We start from the raw sequence: 20,315 nt of genomic DNA on the forward strand, positions 1-20,315 counted from the left end.
CAGATGAGGAGGCCTGCGCTTTGGCGGTGATCCAGCTGTGCAGATTTTCAGCATCTGGAATGCTAATGAGTCTAGCTCTATTAAAATGAGCTCCTTACCACTTTGCTTGTGCCAGGTCCCTGAAACAGCAGCCAAAGAGCACTTAGCGTAACACTCTTCATAAAAGATGAAAGGACAGCGCAAATACCTGTTAAAGCTTCTCTCCAAGGTTGCATTCAGGATCTGACTAGCTTTCAGGATCAGATGCGCCTGGAGCTAGAGTATCTAAAGCTGGCAGTAGGGAGTTACTTAAATTTGCAGCTAGTGAAGAGAGATCAGAACCAGACCATTAGTGAAGTCAGCTCACAGTCTGGTACTCTAGTACTCTGCTGGGTTTCTCTCAGAATGATGTCTCAGTGGTCTTCATACTAGACTTAAGTAGTACAGACTACCTAGAAAGAGGATCCAGTTTAAGCACTAGATGGAAATTCTTGTTTAGCTCTCAACTCTGCCATAAGGCATGACCTTTCAGCACTGATCTCTGCAGATATTTTGCACCCTTTTTCTCTTCCAATTAAGGATTTGGAGACTCTACAAGCCTGGATCTTAGATTTGCCTGGGTTTCCCTTCAACTAAAAGGGCCTAATTTCTCCCTTTCTCAACTTTACCTTTTTAAAACAACAGCATTTGAAGTGGGAAGTGTCCCTGACTCAGACTTCAATATTGGCTGGGTTGCAAAAGGTAAATCACTGTCTAATATGTTGAGAAGTTAATCAATACAGCAATAGGCAGCACTAAGCACTAAGTTAATACCATTATTTATATTGATTATCTGTGATAATTTATGAGTAAATAGCAATGACCATTCTCTTACTCCTTTTTGAAAGCTCTGAAATTCACCCTATTAAGTGCAACATTAGGAGATATGTTTCTTATTGACATATTATTTTTCCTAAAAATATTCATTTGGTAAATGCCATCATAAGCCATCATGCTTCTTTATTCACCTGTAAAGTCTGAGCACAAAGCCTGAGTATTTTTAGTCTGTTTGGACTCTTACATTTTTACCCAGAAGTTTAAGAGATATTACAAGTAGTTTAAAATTGAGAATAAAAGCTGAACAGTTTGTCAACCATTTGACCAGTTCTGGGTTATGACATTTCAAGGAAAAATTCTTATCGTTTTGACGAGATTAATTCAAGGGCAAGGGAAAACAAGAAAACCCATAAAAGTGAACTCCTTTTCTCCAACAAAATTCAAAGTTTTGGCAATGTCAAATCAATCTGTTTCTTATGTTCTTTTCCCTTGAATCTATTGGAGTCTATCAAACACTGGTTCAAATCAGGGTCTTCAGCTCTGATATATAAGTGTATCACATGTATAAGTGATTGGACTGACAACAAATGGCCCTCTTTAAAAATTGCTCAGCACACAGCCAGCTCTGTGGTTCCTCGTCCCTTCTTCTCCCCATCAATAATGGGAAATCACTTTGCAACCAGAGCAACAGATGGAAGGGGAAAAATAAATCCTTTGCCTGGGCAGCTTCACCACCATCATTCACTCTAAAGCCTGCAGCCCAGGTTACATGGGTCACCTTCTGCCTTTATAGTTTTAAACAAGCTATTCTATCCCCAAGATATAAAAGTCTTACAGGTACAAATTAATCTACTTTCCTTTCTCCATACATCTGATACCTTTGACAACCTTGCTTTTGTTCAGGTTTATGTCAAGTCCTCATATGATGCAATATTTCTTGTTTATAGGCAAATGGACCAAGATTTTCCCAAATATGCCAGCCTAGAATATGCCAAGTGCATTCACTGTAATCAAACTCTGAAAAAGAGGTAGGAGTAGGTTCCCTCTTTTTTGTACCCTCACGGGGAAGAACATGTTTCTTCCACTAAGCTACAGCAAAAGGTAAGGCCATTTTACTAATACTTTCCCAAAATCCCTTTCCAATCATATCGACAGTAATTCACGAAACCTCACCCCAGCACCAAGACAGCCATCAAACATGATAAGTATTAACTTTTAAATTGAAATCTAAAAACAAGGTCTGTCTAGACAGGAAAGGATGAGTAATCAAGGTCACCAATCAATCCAGCTGCACAGGTTTGTAAGGATATTTGTTTTAGCCAGCATTTCACTTCTTACTGGCAAGTTCTACCTTATGCTGATACTCCTATTATGCTTCAACTTAATTTTCTAACCCCAGCTTTATGAGACCTCTAATGAGAGGGATCTCTTTGCTTCCAACTGGCGATGCCTTCCAGCTTTGTACAGCTCCTGTTTCTCTTGGACTAGAGAACAGAGAAAACTTTTTTATACATAGTTAAACTCTCATATGGTGAGTTACCTGAACATATGCCCAACACATAAGTAATTTCAGTGAAGTCAATAGGGTAGTCACATGAATAAACCCAAGTACTTATTTAAATACTTTAACTGCAAGCTTACGATGTAACTATGAAGGACACTTTAAAAAACAGTGAACTTTAACTGCCATCTACAAGTGAAAAGATCAGCATCGGGGAACTGTGGTGGTAGGAGAAGTTACTAGTGAAGTTCAGAAGATTAGTAAATTGATGAGGCTGGTCTAAAGTGGCAAATTCAGTTGTTTTGAATAAATGGTGAGCAAAGGTCCCAGCCTGCTGACAGAATGGCAAAGTGTTGTCAGCTGACGCTAGCTCATTATCAAGGTCTTTCCAATTTAAAAAAATCCATTGGCTTTTGTTGAACACTAGTATCTTCACTATATTATAACATAAAAGCCATACCCTAAATAGACAAGGCAAAAAAGTTACTTTTGTCAGAGGTAGCCACATTATATCAGAATTGTTCAACACAGCTGTGCTCTTCCTTCCCAACTAGTTTGAATTCTTTAAGACATTCGGTGTGACTACTACAACCATTAAAATATAACAGAGAAACAGACTGCGCAAATGCAGGGATCCAAGTGAATATAAAAGATGCAGATGCGATGTTCCTTACTTTGTAATCAAAACGAGAACTTCAGATAGTTACCAAATGCTTCAGCCTATGTTTACTGCTGCAGTCAGGAGCACTCTCCAGTGGGAATCCCATGGGAACGGATTCTGCACGCAAGACTTTGCATCTGAGATCAGCCAGTTCACCCAGCATCATTAACTGCTCTTCTTTTTGGACACGGTACGGTCTGATTTTTCAAATCTCAGCAAAAAGTAATAGTCTCTGGAGAAGAGGGGAACCTCAGCCTTCAAAATGCTTAAACAAACTCAGGATATTCTCAGAGTCATGAGATTTTGATCCTTCCTTTACTTTCTAATATAACAGAACATCAGTCAGCAAAGGTTTTCAGTGGCTCTTCAAGCCTTTAGATATTGGCTTCAGGAATTTTAAGAGTTTAGCACTAACTGCTGCTCTCAAGGAATACAATGCCTAAGAGGTTTCAGTCTGCACTTTTTCATAGTATCATAGAGTGATTTGGGTCAGAAGGGACCTTAAAGATCACCCAGTTCCAACCCCCCTGCCCTGGGCAGGGACACCTCCCACCAGACCAGGTTGCTCCAAGCCCCGTCCAACCTGGCCGTGAACCCCTCCAGGGATGGGGCAGCCACAGCTTCTCTGGGCAACCTGGGCCAGTCTCTCACCACCCTCACAGGAAAGAATTCTTTCCTGATATCTAACCTAAATCTTCCCTCTTCCAGTTTAAAACTGTTACCCCCTCATCCTATCGCTACACTCCCTGATAAAAGAGTCCCTTCCCCATCCCTGCTGTAGGCCCTTTAGGTACTGGAAGGCCGCTATAAGGTCTCCCCAGAGCCTTCTCCTCTCCAGGCTGAACCACCCCAACTTTCTCAGCCTGTCTTCATAGCAGAGGTGCTCCAGCCCTCTCATCATCTTCATTGCCCTCCTCTGAACTTGCTCTAACAGGTCCATGTCATGCTTATGTTTGGGGCCCAGAGCTGGACGCAGTAGTCCAGGTGGGGTCTCACAAAAGCAGAGTTGAGGGGTAGAATCACCTCCCTTGACCTGCTGGACACGCTTCTTTTGATGCGGCCCCGGATATGGTTGGCTTTTTGGGCTGTGAGCTGTTTCATCTTCAGCTGCTTATGGATTCACCCATCTCTATCATCCCCATTCACAACCCTGAATTTCAGAGGTGACCCCATTTGTGGACATTTTTGTTGATTCCCTCCAAATACAGACAGAAGACATTGGTCTGAAAGAAGTAGGTCATGTTTCCAAGACTGCTGAAAATCTTCAGATCAGAAGACTCAGCTTCCAAGAGCTTTGATTCCCAGAAAGGAATAGGCTCAGTGTAGGCGGCCACTTGGTAGAACTGCTCAAAATTTAAAGTTATCATTATTTTTTCCCATACAAGTATGTGCATATATGAATATTCTAGAACACTTACAGAGTTTTTCTTGTATTATTTGTGGAACCAGAGTATTTAGTATCTTCAGATATTGGACAACAGCCCAATTCCCCAAAGTTTCACTACAACAGACCCTTTGTTTGAGAACTTATTAGAAGTTTATTATTAATTGCTCAGTGCTCTTACTCAGAGGTGTCAGTCATTCAGCTGAGGTGTAGACACAACTGCCAACAGCAGAGGTAAGTAATTGCAGCTCCCTCCCCTCTCTCACCTCCAAACTGTCTGAAGTGGAGGAAGAATAGTTCACAAACAAATTCACATTTGCCCACATATCTGGTGGGTGGGCTTCAGCACACTACGCTATTTTTTGCTTACCTATGCTAATGGTGAAAACCTACACACTTGCGCAGAAAGCAACCAGCCAATAATCCATATATTCCTTTTAGTTCATTTAGATGAGTTCGACTTGTTAGAAAAGCACTTTTGGCTCTGATAAGCAGAGGAAATGGAAAAGCCCAGCTCTGCCTTTATCCGAGACTTGCTTGTCTCGATCTGCGGTAGGTTTGAAACCAGTGAGTTGTTTTGGATAGCAGAGTGGTTGGCTTTTTCAGCTATGGCAGGTTTAGACTCAACTTGAGTGGGATTCAAGATGAGAACAGCTAGTAGAAATGAACGGTCAGATAAAAAGCTTTCTCTGGAGAGTTTCCAATACTGCCACCTATGCAGACTGAACTCTGGCACAAAATCTGGAAAAACTGTTGGCTCGGATTTGTCATATGTTTCCTTAGTACTGTGGGAAGCCTATAACTATAGCAAATACTATTATCATCTCTGCTTTAAATATAGCATCTAGCCCAGTTAAGTTTTGTCAACACTGATAAATGACAGCTGAAAATGTATGTTTATACACCAACTTTGGCAAGGACATCTATGTTAGATGTAAAGGATCCTATGTCACACCATACACATGCTAATGAGCAATACTAGCACCAACACTCAGCTGGCATCCCTAACACAGTCATCAGCTCCCAAAGCTGACAAAGTTATGACATACGTTAGCCTATAGACCTTCTCACTTCCGATGTCTTCCCAGATAAATTATTTTGCCCATTGACCCTGATGCTGAAATTGTAGCATTTTCTTAAGAACCGTTGCTACATCTAATACTGTTTCTGCTCATTTCCCCCCCATATATACCCTGTGCCACCTCCTTTCAGGAGATCCTCTTCAAAAAACAATTGGTGATATGGGAAGCAGCTTATCCCTTACCCAGTCAGAACAGGGGGCTTACTCAATAAACATTGTACCAACTAGTCTCTGGTTTGATCTTTTTTGGCAGTTCCAGTGGTTTCTCAAGCAGAGGCTGCTTCATGCAATGTGACTACGTAACGCTGACATTAAGGGATGACTGGATACCCTCCCTACCATAAGAAATAAATAGAGCTTGGAGGTTGTCCCCTTCGCTGCTTTGGGCATCTTGTCCATAGCCTCCTGTGAGTGTGGGCTTTGTTACTTTAAGATAAAAGCTATAGTAATCCAAAAGGGAAATTTTCAAGGTAACTTAAAAGAACAAGAAAGGCCTACATTGGGAATGGGACATGTGTCTCTTCTGGGTTGTGTTGAGCACACCAAGCTTTTGAGTGCACAAAGGGCCCTGAAGTGTTCAAACACAGCATTAGAGAGCAATATTGCTGTGCTGCCACTGCTGGACCATCACTGGGGCCTGAAGATGAGCTGGGGAGAGAAGAATACAAGCCAACCTCCCCTTAACACTCTATAAGCACGATGAATATTATTTTATTAAGAGACTGTCCTGGGAACTATGGGAAATGAAAAATGCCTAGAACAGAGGCACAATTTCCATCCCTTAAACCACACATTTCAAAATACATGTTTAAAATAGGCAGTTCCTACCCACACAAACCTAGCTCCAGAGTTAGGTGAGTTTGAGACACGGGGGAAGTTGGAGGTTTTCAGTTCACTATAACTTAGGGTATATATCTAACTGGAGTTTGAGGCTATTGAGAAAGCAAGATGCTCTTTATACAAACAGGTTTGGTTCAAACACTCCCTTCCCAAGTTTAAATGTGAAGAACTGAATGCCAGCTTAAACTAACAGCTCTTTACATGGCAGTGGTAACAGAAAAGCGATCTGTTCAATAATCTCACCCAGAACCATGCAGAAAGACTTAAACCTCATTCAACCTCAAAAGGTTCCTGGTTTCAACATGTACGTGATAGTAATATATTGATAAATTGAGACTTTTACCAAGTATTTCAATTTTCCCTGAAAATACACCATGAAAGGGATTACACATTACAAAATGTTCCCATCACTTTTTCAACAGCGCAGTCATAGCCAACATTTTTATCCATATTATGTTTGAATACACAGAGCAACCAACGCTCACTGGTAGATTCTGGTGACTTTGTGCTGCTCTGGCACTGCAGGACCATTAATAACGCCATTTAGCACATATACATTAATGGAGAAGAGCAAACAGACAAAATACACTAGTAAACCCCTTGCAAAGATTATATTAAAAATACCATACCTTGCTGAATAATGAAAAAATATTAATGATTAAAAGAAAAAGCAATCAAAAATGAATGCTTAGACAGGCAACTGAATCAGCTACAGAACTGTTCTGGTTCTAGAGAAGTCAATAATTATTTACCCACAATAGAAAAAAACCTTTCGGCTGCTCACAACCAATATCTTCCAGCACCCCAAGTACATTACAGCAAATGCAGAACACGAGTGGAAATAACACCTGTAACACCTACAGCAAAAGAAACCAAAACCATTCCCATTTGCTGGCTCCTGCTTCACTCTCCAGTATGAGCTGGTTATTCATCTCACATGTTGCAGGTCATCAGGATTCACAGATATTTTACACCTCCTTAATTTCTAAAAAACTCAGTGAGATGTGAAATGGGTCAAGGATTTATCAACTGCTTATATGGTAACCTTTCATCAGCCTCTCAACTTCACAGCTGTTTTTAGATATATGTGTGTATGTTTGGCTTGCAGCAAAATACATCAGGTTCAGTAGAAGGCACGTTTTGAAATAATTTTTGCCAAATCAGCCATTACATAGATTTCCACCTAAGATGTAATTCCCATACTACTGTTCAGTTTGAATAGGATCTCAGCAAGGAGACAATCCTGTTGATTATAGCTGGTGACCTTTATACTTCACTGCCTGAGGCTTTTAGAAAGAGTGCTCAGCTAGATGCTAGAGGGGCACCACCAGACCGCCTGCCCTCTCTTGGTAGAGACACCAGGGGATACAACAGGGGCTTCTTTGAAACTCCTTAAATTCCATTAAAGTTATTGTCTGACAAAAAAGACCAGTCTCAACACTGATGGACAAGACCAACTCCAGCCCTATGCACTTCCAGAGGGACAGGGTGTTGAAAACTCCCAACGCCCCTTGACATCTTCTGCAGGTTTCATTTATTTTTCAAGACCCCATTCCCCATCTGAGCACAGCCAGGTCCATGGTGCACAGGAAAGGGCAAGGTCCAAGACACTGTCTGTGTCCTGAGGCAGTTGGTCAGACAGGGAGTGGTGGCACGGGTTTCCCCCTTGGGCATCCACACAAATGCAGCCACATCGCTGTCTGCAGCAGAGGGAGGAAATGACTGGAGGCTCCAGACTGAGACATGGGGCATTTCTGCCTGGTCTACAGTGGCAGCGCTTTCACAGGAGTCAATTATTCAGCCTGTGTATTTAAAGACTCAGTAAATAACTACTCAGGGGATGGGTTTTTTTCAAACATACTGATGATATTTTCATCAAAAGACCCTTTTTACAGAAATAGACGAAGGAGAAAAAAATATTTATTCAGAGCGTGTTTCATGGAAGCTCCATTGGCCGGTGCTTTATGGTAAATGATTACGGTGTTCTGGGGACAAACAGACCTGGCGGGACAGATTTATTCCTGTTCTTGAACTAGTACAGGTGCAAGAGAAATAGCTTGTACCTTGTCTGCTCAGACTCTACTGAAGGAGAAGGGATTTTTCCCTCCAATCTGCTTGAGACTAGCCCTTTAGGGCACAGATCTACCAGAGCATAACATTGTTCCCATCATCATGCCTCTTCCTTCTCCATTTCTGACTGAAGCTTGCGAGAAAAATGGACAGATTGGGAAGTGCTGGGTTCACGCCTGCACCTTCCAGGCTTTCTGGGTTGCTCAGTCAGACAAATATTCAGCTCCCCTTTTGGAAGAACAACTTGCAGAAGAACCTGCAGACACATCTGCCTCTGATGTTTGGTTACGTATTCTAGTCCCCCAACAGAAGTACTAATTACCAACATAACCAAGAAAAGTTTCCAAAAAAGGCGGATAAAAAAAAGCTGTTCTAAGCAGTAGGCCATAACCTTTTTTCTCATCTACAGAAGGGTTCACCCCTAATTACTATCTTTGGGCATGAATTTTGCGTGGCCTCTCTTTTAGGAGCACTTAGGAAATTTCCCTCTAGCTCTGCAGTCAGCTGCTCTAAAGTCTGTTTGCAACAGCAGACAATGGGCAACAGCATGAAAGGATGGATCCACTCAGGCTCAGAAAACTGTTCATACCAGGATCTTTCTCACAGTTGCTCAGACAGCTTGGAATATTATTATTATTATTATTAAATGACTCACTTGATGGCATATTGTCAATAAGGCTGTGGCCTTTTGTACAGAGCCACAAGTCCATGTCGTGCCTCTGTCCAAAGCAGGGAGAGATGCCACAACTTTTCCACATCTAATAAGCAAGCAGAGACATGCTGCCAGTTGTGCAAAAAGGGACATTTGAACCGGCCAGTGACTCAGTCTGTTCTCAGGAAGATATGCAGTCAAACAGCCTGATGTTTGCAACAAGGTCTGAAAGCTCCAGAAATGGAAAGAATCCCTCCCTCTTCTCCAATGCAACGTATTTTTGGTGGATCCCAACACCCAAATTTTGAGCTGTGCTTTAGGATTAGAGACAAGACTCCTGCATTGCAATTCTCTATGAAGTAGGGGCTCCAAGGAAGTCAGATACCTATAGATGATTGTATGCACCAGAGCTCACGTGCTGCTTGTGACCCATTCATTTTGGAGTGGGGATGCAGGTTTAACCTCCTGCAATTCCCCTCTGTTACTCCAAGGACAGAAGTGCCCTCCCTCACTGCGACTCAGTTCAAGTGGGTCACCTTATGCAGTGACAAGCACCCTGTCCTGTAATAAGCCACAGAATCCCACCAAGGAGGAAAGGAGGAATACTGCCTCAAGGGAAGTGCAATAACATTGGCCTGGCTTCATGGTTTGGCTGATCAGACATGGCTGAGTGCTCAGAGCTTGGTAAGTTATATGACTTCACAATGAAGGACCACAAATGTTTATATTGTGCAGATACACCAGCACTTGTGGATTAAAATAGCAAGTACGGCAAGTCTTTTCTGCGTTGCAAGTGTCCAACAACAGTAATACATCATGCAAGCTCCTCCCAGCTGACCTTTTTAGGCAGATTTAGATAAAGATGCCTCCAAATTGTCCATAACAAATTGATACTTTTCCAACAAGATTCATCAGTGTCCTGAAATCGCTTATACCAGTAACAAATACCAGCCACAAAAACCAGAAGCCAGTGGGCCTCCTAGTTCATCCTACTCATTACATGACACGATCTTTATAATATGTTTACAAGTATATCATAGCTGTGCTGAAGTAAGCTACTGTGCAACGAGCACCTACTTCTTTCTTCAGCTCATTCATTATGGGCCAGATTTGACTTCGCTATATCTAAGTGGGAAACCCTCTTACTGCTGGATTTCATTTGGTCCTGTGATATGTAAGAAGTTGTTTTATGTACTCAAAAGTTACAGGGGGAGAAGAGACACGTTCAGGTGACAGACAAATGACTAACAGCTCCTTATAACTAGATGAAGATGGAAGTTACTATTGACTGCTTCATGCTCTATAAAACCCATTAAGGGAATTGGACGTGAGGTAGCCTTCACTCCCATATATGCTCTTTGCCATGTGGTTCTTGCATTTACAAACTTGCCTGGATTAATACATTAAGTGGAGTTAGCCTTCCTCCGGGAAACAATACAAATCTGCCCAGAAAAGCATTTCTGAGAAACATAGACAAACAGTGGGCCAAAGTCTCTGCTGGCCCAACTCCACTGAAATCAGAGCAGCAGACAATTCAGCCATACATTCTTAGAACGTTACTGCTCAAAATCTCTCCCAGAGGGGAACAAAAAACACAAACAAGAGAAATATTCTCATTAACAAGAAATTAGAGACATTTATTTAATCAGAGATAGGAGGGAGTCAAATGTTTCTATCTCTCTGTATAAAGAATTTCCCAAATAATCATCACTTCAGACTATGAAATCTCTGAATTTCAGAGGAACTAGGAAAGAGAAACAAGCAGAAATGGAAGGGAGGTGCCGTTAAGGGGAAAATAATTTATTGTTTTCCTCAAAGCTAATGTTTCTTTTTAGGAGACCGAAGTGATCATTGCTTCATTCAGTTTAAGCAAACAAAGCACCAGATCTAAACAAAGGATTTTAAGCAGTAAGTAAAGTTCCATTAAGAAATTGCTTAACACACTCAAATTAGCATGACTAGATAATTGCAAGAAACAAAATGCTTTAAAATTAGTGCTGCCAATTAGGACACAACACCCTCTTAGTCAAGGTGCAACAAATGAACATGACAGTCCTGCTAGTCTATTTTGATAGAAATCAAAGTGGGGGACATGAATTAATCTCTCCTGGTCAAGCAGAGAAAATGGTGTCATTCCCAGATGGGGAAGCAGGACATTCCCAGCACTACCATAAGCATTTCTAATGGTTGGTTCATACCTCGAATGACTGATACCACAGTAGCGTAGCTAATCTACTCTTCTGTAATTAAGTCATGATATAACCCCTAGAGGAGAAAATGCATAGTATTCAAGCATGTAAAGTTTCCCCAAGCACTGCAAACTACTCATGTCCCTTTCAAGTCCACTGGAGTAAGTGTTCACAGCATCCAGTGGAAGACAGCCTGCCATTTCCCTAATGAAAATGTAGGGTTGAGAAATAGAAAATATTCCAGCACCATCTCCTTTTTCTGTCCACACAGAGCTTGTCCACTCCTGACCCAGTGTCTGCAAAACATCCATCACCCTCTGAAAACATTCTTTCTGTTAAAGAAAGTTAATACCTTGCTGTTGGTACACAGCTAAGAGATGCTACTAGCAATGAGAAGAATTAGGATGCTTTAGTATTTTTAAGAGGGCTAGAAAATATATTGAAGTTAGGTCAATTCTTCCGTTTGCTGTCTCACCAGTACCCAGAATACTCTCTTCCCTGGCACAGTCAACCAGATGTGCTCAAACTGCACATTGCTCCCAGTGAAACAGCATCAGACTCCCACTTCGTGAGATCTTTAACATGGAAGAGACCGTATCTGAGGCACCTCAGTTTCCAAACTGCACAATGGCTTCTGGCTGTAGCCATCTGCAATGCTGTAGCCTCAAGGTTTTGCTGGAAGACCCATGGATTATGACACCCCATTCTTCAAATTGGTGATATCTTTCAAAGGAAAGGCCTCCAGACACAGATGCAACTGGAAACAGAATGTCATCACAGGGAAGAAATGTAGACTGAGAATACCCAAGCCAAAAAGATTTCAGCTAATTTCAATCTAAATTAGTTCTGAATCCTTTGGTGCCATTCAAAGCTTTTGCAATACTGACCTAAGTTTCTAGTACTGATGGAATTTTTTTTATTATCAGGTTTTTTTTCAGTGCCCAAATTCAGTCCAGTTATGATATTACACCTCTGAAAATCCCCCTTCCTTCAAGATGCTGCAAATTTGTTACTCAAAACCACAGACATCTAAAAAAATATAGGTCTCATCAGCTTTAGTGGTAGCTCAGCACTGCAAGGGATAGCAACACTTGCCTTCCTGTGGCTCCAACCAAGCACCCGACACCCGCACCACAGAGCGAGTTTTGTTCCATATTTGATGGGACAGATTCACAGATTTCTTTTTTTTTTTTTTTGGCACAGAATCCCTGCCATAGAAAATAATCAGAACAGTCTCACAGTGGTTATCAAGTTTATATATAAAAAGATAACGGAAGCCAAACAGTTCCCAACACCCACTACTCAGTGTATTGTCCTCCATCCTCTGATTTAATAAGCATTTGTAACAACTCAATCAGATTGTACTGAGACACATGCACTGTTTCTCCCTTTATTCAACTGCTCTTGTGAGGCAGGAAAGAAGTTTGACATGGAAAACTATCCACTTGTCAGTCCTTGCGTTTGTCAAGCGTTACATGGGTTTTCATTACACACCTTGGAGGGAATTAGAATTAGAGATTTGATTAATTTCTCAAAAGTTATCTACATAAGCAGTTCACTCACTTTCTCTTGAAAATTGTTCCTAAGCTCATGGTTTTCCATCAAGAGATTCTTGTGAAGGGCAAGTAGGGCAACCTATTCTGCTAGAATTAGGAAGTAAAAGTAGTTTTATTTATACCTAAGATAAGCAAGGGAAGATGTATTAAAATAAACCAAGTGTTCTTATGGGTTAAGATTTTTACTGCTAAGTATGTTTGTTCACATCCCAGTTGTGGGAAACAACTCTTCTCGCAAGCAGTGAATTTCCAGCAATAGAGGCCAAAAGAAGTGGATGAATTCGAGCTAAGCCATCACTCCCCAAAAATGTTTTTGCTCCCCATGTGTCCAGAATTCTTGAGGAAGTCTCTCACCCCACAATACCCATCTCTGCAATGCATCCAATACAATCCAATAGCTTTCTTCTCCATTGCAAAATTGGGTGCACTTGTATTTGGGCAGAGGCTAAGCAGGATGAGATTAATTCCTTGATTCAGAGTTAAGCTCTTCTGATGAAACTATCATGTATTTGTTCAGATTCAAAATACTCCCTATATCCTCCTACCAGATGGGCAAATCACTTTCATCTCCTACAGCATCTTTTGCTCCCGAAGAGCAGCCTTCTGTGTAAAATAAAGGCAGAACCGAGCACTACACAAATCAATTCACTCGCTGCTCTCCCGGCCAGCTTGGGTTTATTTTCTAATATTTTTTGTTGTTTTGTTTTTACATAAAGTAAAGCTTCCCGGGAGGGATGTTTCACAAAGTTTCACCCAGCTGAAGTCTTTTTGACATGTGAACTGGAGACACCAAGATCTCACAAATAAAATTTTATTCCAATCCTATCTTATCTACCAATGCAAGTTTTTAGGTTTTAGCTGCTCTTCTGCTTTCTCCATGGATATGGAATTCAGGTAAAAAACTGAAGAATAAGGAGAGTTAAAATCCCAAGCCTTACCTTTAATCTGGTACCGCAGTCAGGGGGTATGGCATTTGACATTACTAAGAACCGTCAGACTAAACTCTGACCTCTTGGCCACATCTTATCACAGCTGAAATCAAAGCTGCTGAGAGCTGATGCCAGTCTGGAAATTCTCCCAATAAAGTTGATGTGGTTTCAGAGGCTCCAGCACTGACTCTTCAAATTATTTTATTTATTATTTCCTATTGATTGCTTTGTTTCTCACACATAACGCCAGATCATATCCTGGGTCACCCTGCAGTTTGGTATTCTTTTAATAATTATTACCCAAGGGTGTTGCAAGCAGATGGGTTAGAAAGAAATGGGTTCCTGACAGCCAGATGAGATCATCCTATATCATGTGTGAGCTCTCACCCTCCCAGACTCAGACCAATTAGAAGGCAGTTACCAGATAATACCCTATAGGCTTTGAATGTACCCATGTTATGCAAGCGTACTATCACAACAGTTCTTTCCAGAAATGCGGGAATCTGCAATGTTTACTCTTTCCTTGCACTCAGACTGTTGCTATCTTGTTGAAAAAGACATGGTGAGGAGAGACATGCTGCTCTGCAAGGGGAGGGGGTATCCCAGCTGGATGGGAGCCCTGCAAATCCAAACATTTAGGAACAGCTTGAACCAAAGCCAGAAAAAAGTCACGATTGCCAGTGCATTTAGAAACCCCCAAGGCAGAGCTGTCAGAATGGTACAGAAATCTCTGCCATCCTCATCCCTGTTTCATCAAGGTCTGATGCAACTTGCTTTCAAACGTTAAGCTGCCTGTGCCACAGTGGCGCAGAAAGCCTCCCTGCAGGGGTACAAAACAGCACTAGTCCTTTTCAGTATCCCAGGCAGCAGAGAAACTTGAAGGCTGGAAGAGCAAACCAGAGCTATTTAGCCCACCTACCCACTGTCAAAGCTTTCTTTGCATGAAGTACGGCTAGAGGCAGCCACTCTGACAGCATTTACTGAAAAAGAATGCTGTTTTCCTTCTTAATTAAGAGTTAAGCATCAACCAGGGATTTATTGGTACATAACTGCTGTAAATAAAGACTGTGTGCTTGGAATATGGCACAATTTGTCTACCACGAGTGCTACAAAAAGAAAAGGAGGCCTGCCTATAACATTCTCAATAAATTCAACACAAATATTAATACAAAAAGCATAGCGCAGAAGAGGTGGACTCAAGGGCCAGCACAGCTACTGGTAGCAGGTGAGAGTGCGGAAGCATGGAAAACAGGAAGATAACCCACTAGGTGTCCCAGGGATTTTGCATCTTTCTTCTTGAAGTATGATCTATAGTCCTTCCCTGATTACTTATATATTAGCTAGATTGATGCTATTTGGGCTTACCCATACCAGTGATCACACCATGGAACTGACCTTCTTAATATTTAGAAGGGCAAACCAAGTGTTTCTAAGAGCATTCAAAAAAATGGTGAAGTTGTTCATACTACAAGCATACCTGTCTACTAACTGTCCTCAGGTGCGTTCAGGAGCATCCTCACACCTGATGAGCTTTGGAAGCTAAAAAACAAAAGTGCGAGCTTCAGCTTCAAGTGCAGCTTTTCCTCAGCTTGGACCATTTACAAAAAGCTCTCCCTGGTGGGGACTCCCAGATATCCTCTGAGTATGAGGTTACAGTTCATAGGTCGGTTGCTCCACACATGTTGAGTAATATTGAAAACTCAAATTTAAAGTAAGAACAGTCAGATATCAGACACTTGATTATTTGATGATTATACAGAGATACTGAGAACTGAGATTTCTTTAATGATTTAAGCACTCAATAAAAGAGACTGTACTTAATATCTATGTTAAAGAGAAAAAACATTTGGAGATCAGGAAAGAAGAAAAAAAAAAAAAAGAAGCTTAGGAATCGGATAAGAAGGGCTTTCTACAGAAAATGAAAGTGCTTGAGAGAAACACTGGCTGGCAGAAAGCAAGGAGAAATGCCTGGAAGAGATGAAACTACATGTGTATTTACCAGTCTAAGACCATCCCTACTGGAAATTCACTGCTCATCTGCAAGAACAAGGGATTATTTGACCATAGCTGGATAGAAATCAAAATCCTCAGGAACACATTCTAAAAAGCAAGACAACTTAGTTCTTGATGTTTTTCTATTTTGCTCCTTGCATAATGATAACACTAGGAAGACTGGACCAATTGTCTCTCTGGAACACCTACTGAAAACAGACTATTCTGTAAACATTTGGAGCCATAGAAGTGTTTGAAAACAACAGCTAGAATCACATTTAATGACAAATTAGGAAACAAACACCTATATATATATATATAAAGAGGTAAGTTGCATCAATGTGACATGCAGCAACAGCACAAGGTCTCAAAGTAACTCGAAGGCAAAGAAAAAAAAAAAAAGAGGACAAAAGTGAAGAACTCATGACAGAGGGACAGGTCCAGCTACAACCCTGGAAGCACAGGGGGAGGCAGGAGCTATCTATATTTGAAGAGACAGGGCTCAGAGAGGCTGGACGTGGTGTGGGGCTTGCCCTACAGCAGCAAGTTTCTCACTGCTGCAGGGGAAATAGGAGAAACCCAGAAGTTATTTTAAAGTGTCTCTAACCAGTCTTTTATGAGGACCAAACGTTTTGTTAGAAAAAGACAAGCAGAATTTGTGTACTCTTCTTCCTACCAAAACAATAGTAAAAGCCTTTATACATAAATGTTTAGATAAAAGTTTGTTAGTCTTACAGTCGTAAGTGATGACTAAACCCAGATGAGAAGTTCTGGCAGAAAGAAGCAGCAAGGACCTAAGGAGGGTTTTTCATACCAAAAAGACAGTAATAAGCGTTCTTGTTTTCTTTAGTTCAGTGGATAAGGCATTGAGGATACTTGAAATCTTTATTCACATCCCTACTCTACCTCACTGTGCCCTACATGCCAGTCTCAGCTGCAGGATTGTTGATTCTGATACAGCTCTTGTTATAAATTTCTAAAGCAGAACCTTAATTGAGGTCGTTTGGGATAAACTTTTCATCAAGATAGGTATGTTTACAGTGAAGTGTGGGGGTTTTTTCCCCTCTGTTTAAAACCATTGCCTAGAAGTAGAAAGTTACAAGTATCTGAAAAACAGCAGAAATGGCAAGAATGGCTATGAACCATATGGTTACCTTTGTTGTATCTTAGAGTACATTGTGTCTGCAACTCAGAACAGTTTTTTTTTTTGTCTTCCATTTTTCCAAACTGTTCTTGTGATGGTTTTCAACTTGAGTTTCAGAGGCATTTTCCACAGAAGCTGAAGAAAAATTCTTCAAATCCTTTATTTTAGTTATAAAACTGTATTATACCTCATCTGAACAAAATCCAGGTGAATCACAATCCCTAATTTGGAATGCATATTGCCATAAATCTGTAGCGTCCATCACAGCATATTTGGGAGAAGAATATGCTGCTGTTATACATGATTCTTGCATGTCCATGTTGTTAGTTACATTTAGAAGACATTCCATACACTCTCCATCATATCATCCACACATTTGAAGTCACTGTAAAATTACAGTCTCCTTGGTGATGCTGCAGGGACAGGCCTTTTAGAAGCTGATCCCTTGCACTGTATACCATAGTCTCCAAATTAAGCATAATCCCCAATAAAAAACCCAAACATGTAAGTCTCCATGCTAGAGAAACATCCCTGCAGAGATGGTCTTCCCTTCATTTCCTTACATGCACGGTTTACAGCTGTTCTGATAACTCCCTGTTCACACCTGAATATATTAATGTTCCCACACTATCAACAATTTCACCTGTTTCTGTACACCTTTGATAAGCCTCTAAGATACATTTCACATTTCTTGTGTTTTGGAAACGTTGAGGATATAAAAGCAATCATGGTAGATCTAACACAGTATCTACCCTCTAACCGCGGCTGACAGCATATTTGGGGAGGAGAGGGCTAGGGAGGGAGAGTGAGGACACAGGAATATCTCCCACTGTACCTTCCTGGCTTTTGAAGAGCAGTGGTTTACAAACCCTTCATCACACTTGCATCTGATTCAATGCACCTTGGTAAATTGGGTTACACAGATAATGTACCTTAAAATATTGCATATATTTTGGATCCAGAAGTACCCAGCATTAACTCATGTCTCTTCACAGGCCACATAAGCCAGTTCTACTTGCACCTGTAGGTGGGGTGAGGTGGAGGGGACAATTCTCACTCCCTAACTTTAAGCTCCCTTTTAATAAAGTTCAGCGTTCAGGCTCTCTGCCTCCCTCTTGCTCCTGAGGACATTTGTACATTAATGCTCACGTACTACTTCCAGACTTTACCAGATCAAACGTGCACAGCCGTTCCCATGGGTAAGCCCACCTAATGTTCTGTGCCCACAGAGGTTGTGTGCCTGCAGTACATACACCGCTCATCTTCGCTCACTTCATTTAACTGACACTTCTCCTTTTATCTTCAGTTTTTACATTCTTTTCTTAAGGGCTCCTCTTCCACCCTTTTTCAAGGTTTTCACATTTTAAATTTTTTTTTTTTTTTCCAAGTTTTCATGTTGTTAATGCTTTTCTTAAAAAAAAAAGTATAGGAATTTCAAAGCACATTTACACATGAAAAGCCCTCACTGTTGACTACCAAGATCTAACGCTGAAGTACACAAAACCCAGACAAAAGCCACATTACAGATAACACAACATTCCCCCAAACCCTTAGGACTGTATTACTTGGGAAAAAAACCTACAGCCTGCAATCTAGCTAAAGACATTGGGGTGTGTGACTTTTTTTATTGTGCCTTTCAGACTTAAAATAAATTTTGCTTATGCTTATTTATAACAACATTCATAAGAACACCATCGTGGATGTGTATAAATACAACACTGTCATAGCTGAAATAGTATCCAAGGTCAAATAATAAGACCTGGGATATGGTTTTGAACATACAGAGTTGATTTAAAGCTGCACAGCTCTGAAAACACACCATTTTCTGAGGCGTGTATTAAGTGCGCAGCTCTACAAACACGATTTATCATTGCCTTAAGTGCGCAGTCTTAATTATGCTCCTGCCCAAAAATCTCACTTACTGTTGCTCTGTGAAATCTATATGTACTGCAAATGACAAAAATTAAGGGAATGGGTTTTATTTGGTTTTATATTTAATGTAGCTTTCTTATGAATAGTTAAAAGCCCGTGTTTAGTTTGCTGTGCTGTTTGTGTGTTTTTCTCTTAGCAACCAGGAGAAAAACAGTCTTTTAACTATAGGAAACCATAACTGTAAGATCATAAGAATTGGCATAGAAAATAGGATATTTGAAACTACCCATAACAAATCATTTACATCGTTTAAGCTACAAATTGAAGGTATTCCTTTAACTTTGAAGTAATGTAGTTTTGTGTAAATACAAACAAACATTTAGAACTGTATTTTACACAGAAACTTTCTTCCCAAAGAGCTTTACATGTGGCACCCGTTCAAATCCTGGGAAACCCCCGAGGACTTTTGTTCACAGGAATATTCCCAACTCAGCAAGATTATTCATTTATTTAAAATTAGTCATCACTTTATGTATTTGCAGAAGTGAGTTTGCGTGAGAGGTTTCTTATATACCACTGAAATACAGACACCTCTATAGCAAGATAAAGTTTTTCAACAGCTCTATACCACAGAAGACACCAATAAATAAAGCCAACAGGTTTGAACACAAGTTCAAGGAAGATGCAGAAAGGCAGAACATAACAGATTAAGTTAAAACTTGTCCGGGACTGGATTTTACATCATTTCTCTAAACAAAAAGCATAACACAAGGTATGCAAAAAGCAATATGTTCACAAGTCAAAACCTTGCCTCCGCATCTTGTGAGAAATCTAGTCTCTGCCAGAGATGGTTTATCCTAATTTACCAAACCCCAGAAGAGAGTGCCACTGGTTTGAGCACCACTAGAATCACCTGCAAGAGATGAGCTATAGCACAGCAAAGCTTTGAGAGGGGAATATACTCCAAAATTTCACAGCCTAGGGGCTGCAGAATACCTACTGAGTAACTGGAGGGAGTAAGTCTTACTAAAGGAAAAGAATTAGCATACAGCTGACAAAAACCCCCTCAGGATCTCTTATCATCCTGTAAATCTTAAGCTGAGAATGACTGCCATGGCCTGTTAGGCATGTCCCACGCAGCTTTAAGGTCTTCCAAATACCTCACTGCAGATTGGTGCCATGAGCAGCTCCAAGCCAGTGAGCTGTCCTGGTCTCCACTTTTCACAAAAATATTCCAAACACAAATATTTGTTGTCAGTGAAACACTAAGAAAAATGCACTCACCTTTGCACCTTTCAGCATGGTTTGGAAATTAATGACCCATGAGTTGGCAGCACACCTTCTCCTTCCTTGGGTTTGGAATAACTCAAGTAAACTACGATAGCAAAGTGCAATACAGGGTTTAAACAAGAGACTTCCCAGAGTGTTGAGGTCTTCAGCAAATTCCTCGTTCTTAATCTCCATTACTGTATAACCAGCTGCTGTTTGTGAGTTTGCTGTGGGAGGAGGAAGCTAACTCTTATCAGGTGGGGGAAATTAAGGTCAGAACAAGAGCTGGGCACTGCTTAAGCCTCACTCTGTTTTTCTTTCCTCCAGCATCATGCTAATCTTAGCCTGAATATTGCCCACAGGTAAAAACCAAGCCCCCC

At 40.9% G+C, this 20,315-nt stretch overlaps 1 long non-coding RNA gene across 1 annotated transcript in view; it reads right to left on the minus strand.

Annotated features, from left to right (window-relative positions):
• LOC141746347 (uncharacterized) overlaps positions 1–20,074 on the minus strand; it is a 113,330-nt gene extending 93,256 nt beyond the window's left edge. The window contains exon 1 of the long non-coding RNA XR_012588326.1: positions 19,951–20,074. This is a non-coding gene — a long non-coding RNA (uncharacterized LOC141746347). The remainder of the gene's footprint in view (positions 1–19,950) is intronic.
• Between the last annotated feature and the right edge of the window lie 241 nt (positions 20,075–20,315).

The sequence above is a fragment of the Larus michahellis genome, chromosome 7 (genome assembly GCF_964199755.1).
Source record: "Larus michahellis chromosome 7, bLarMic1.1, whole genome shotgun sequence".
In the NCBI taxonomy this organism is placed as follows: Eukaryota; Metazoa; Chordata; class Aves; order Charadriiformes; family Laridae; genus Larus; species Larus michahellis.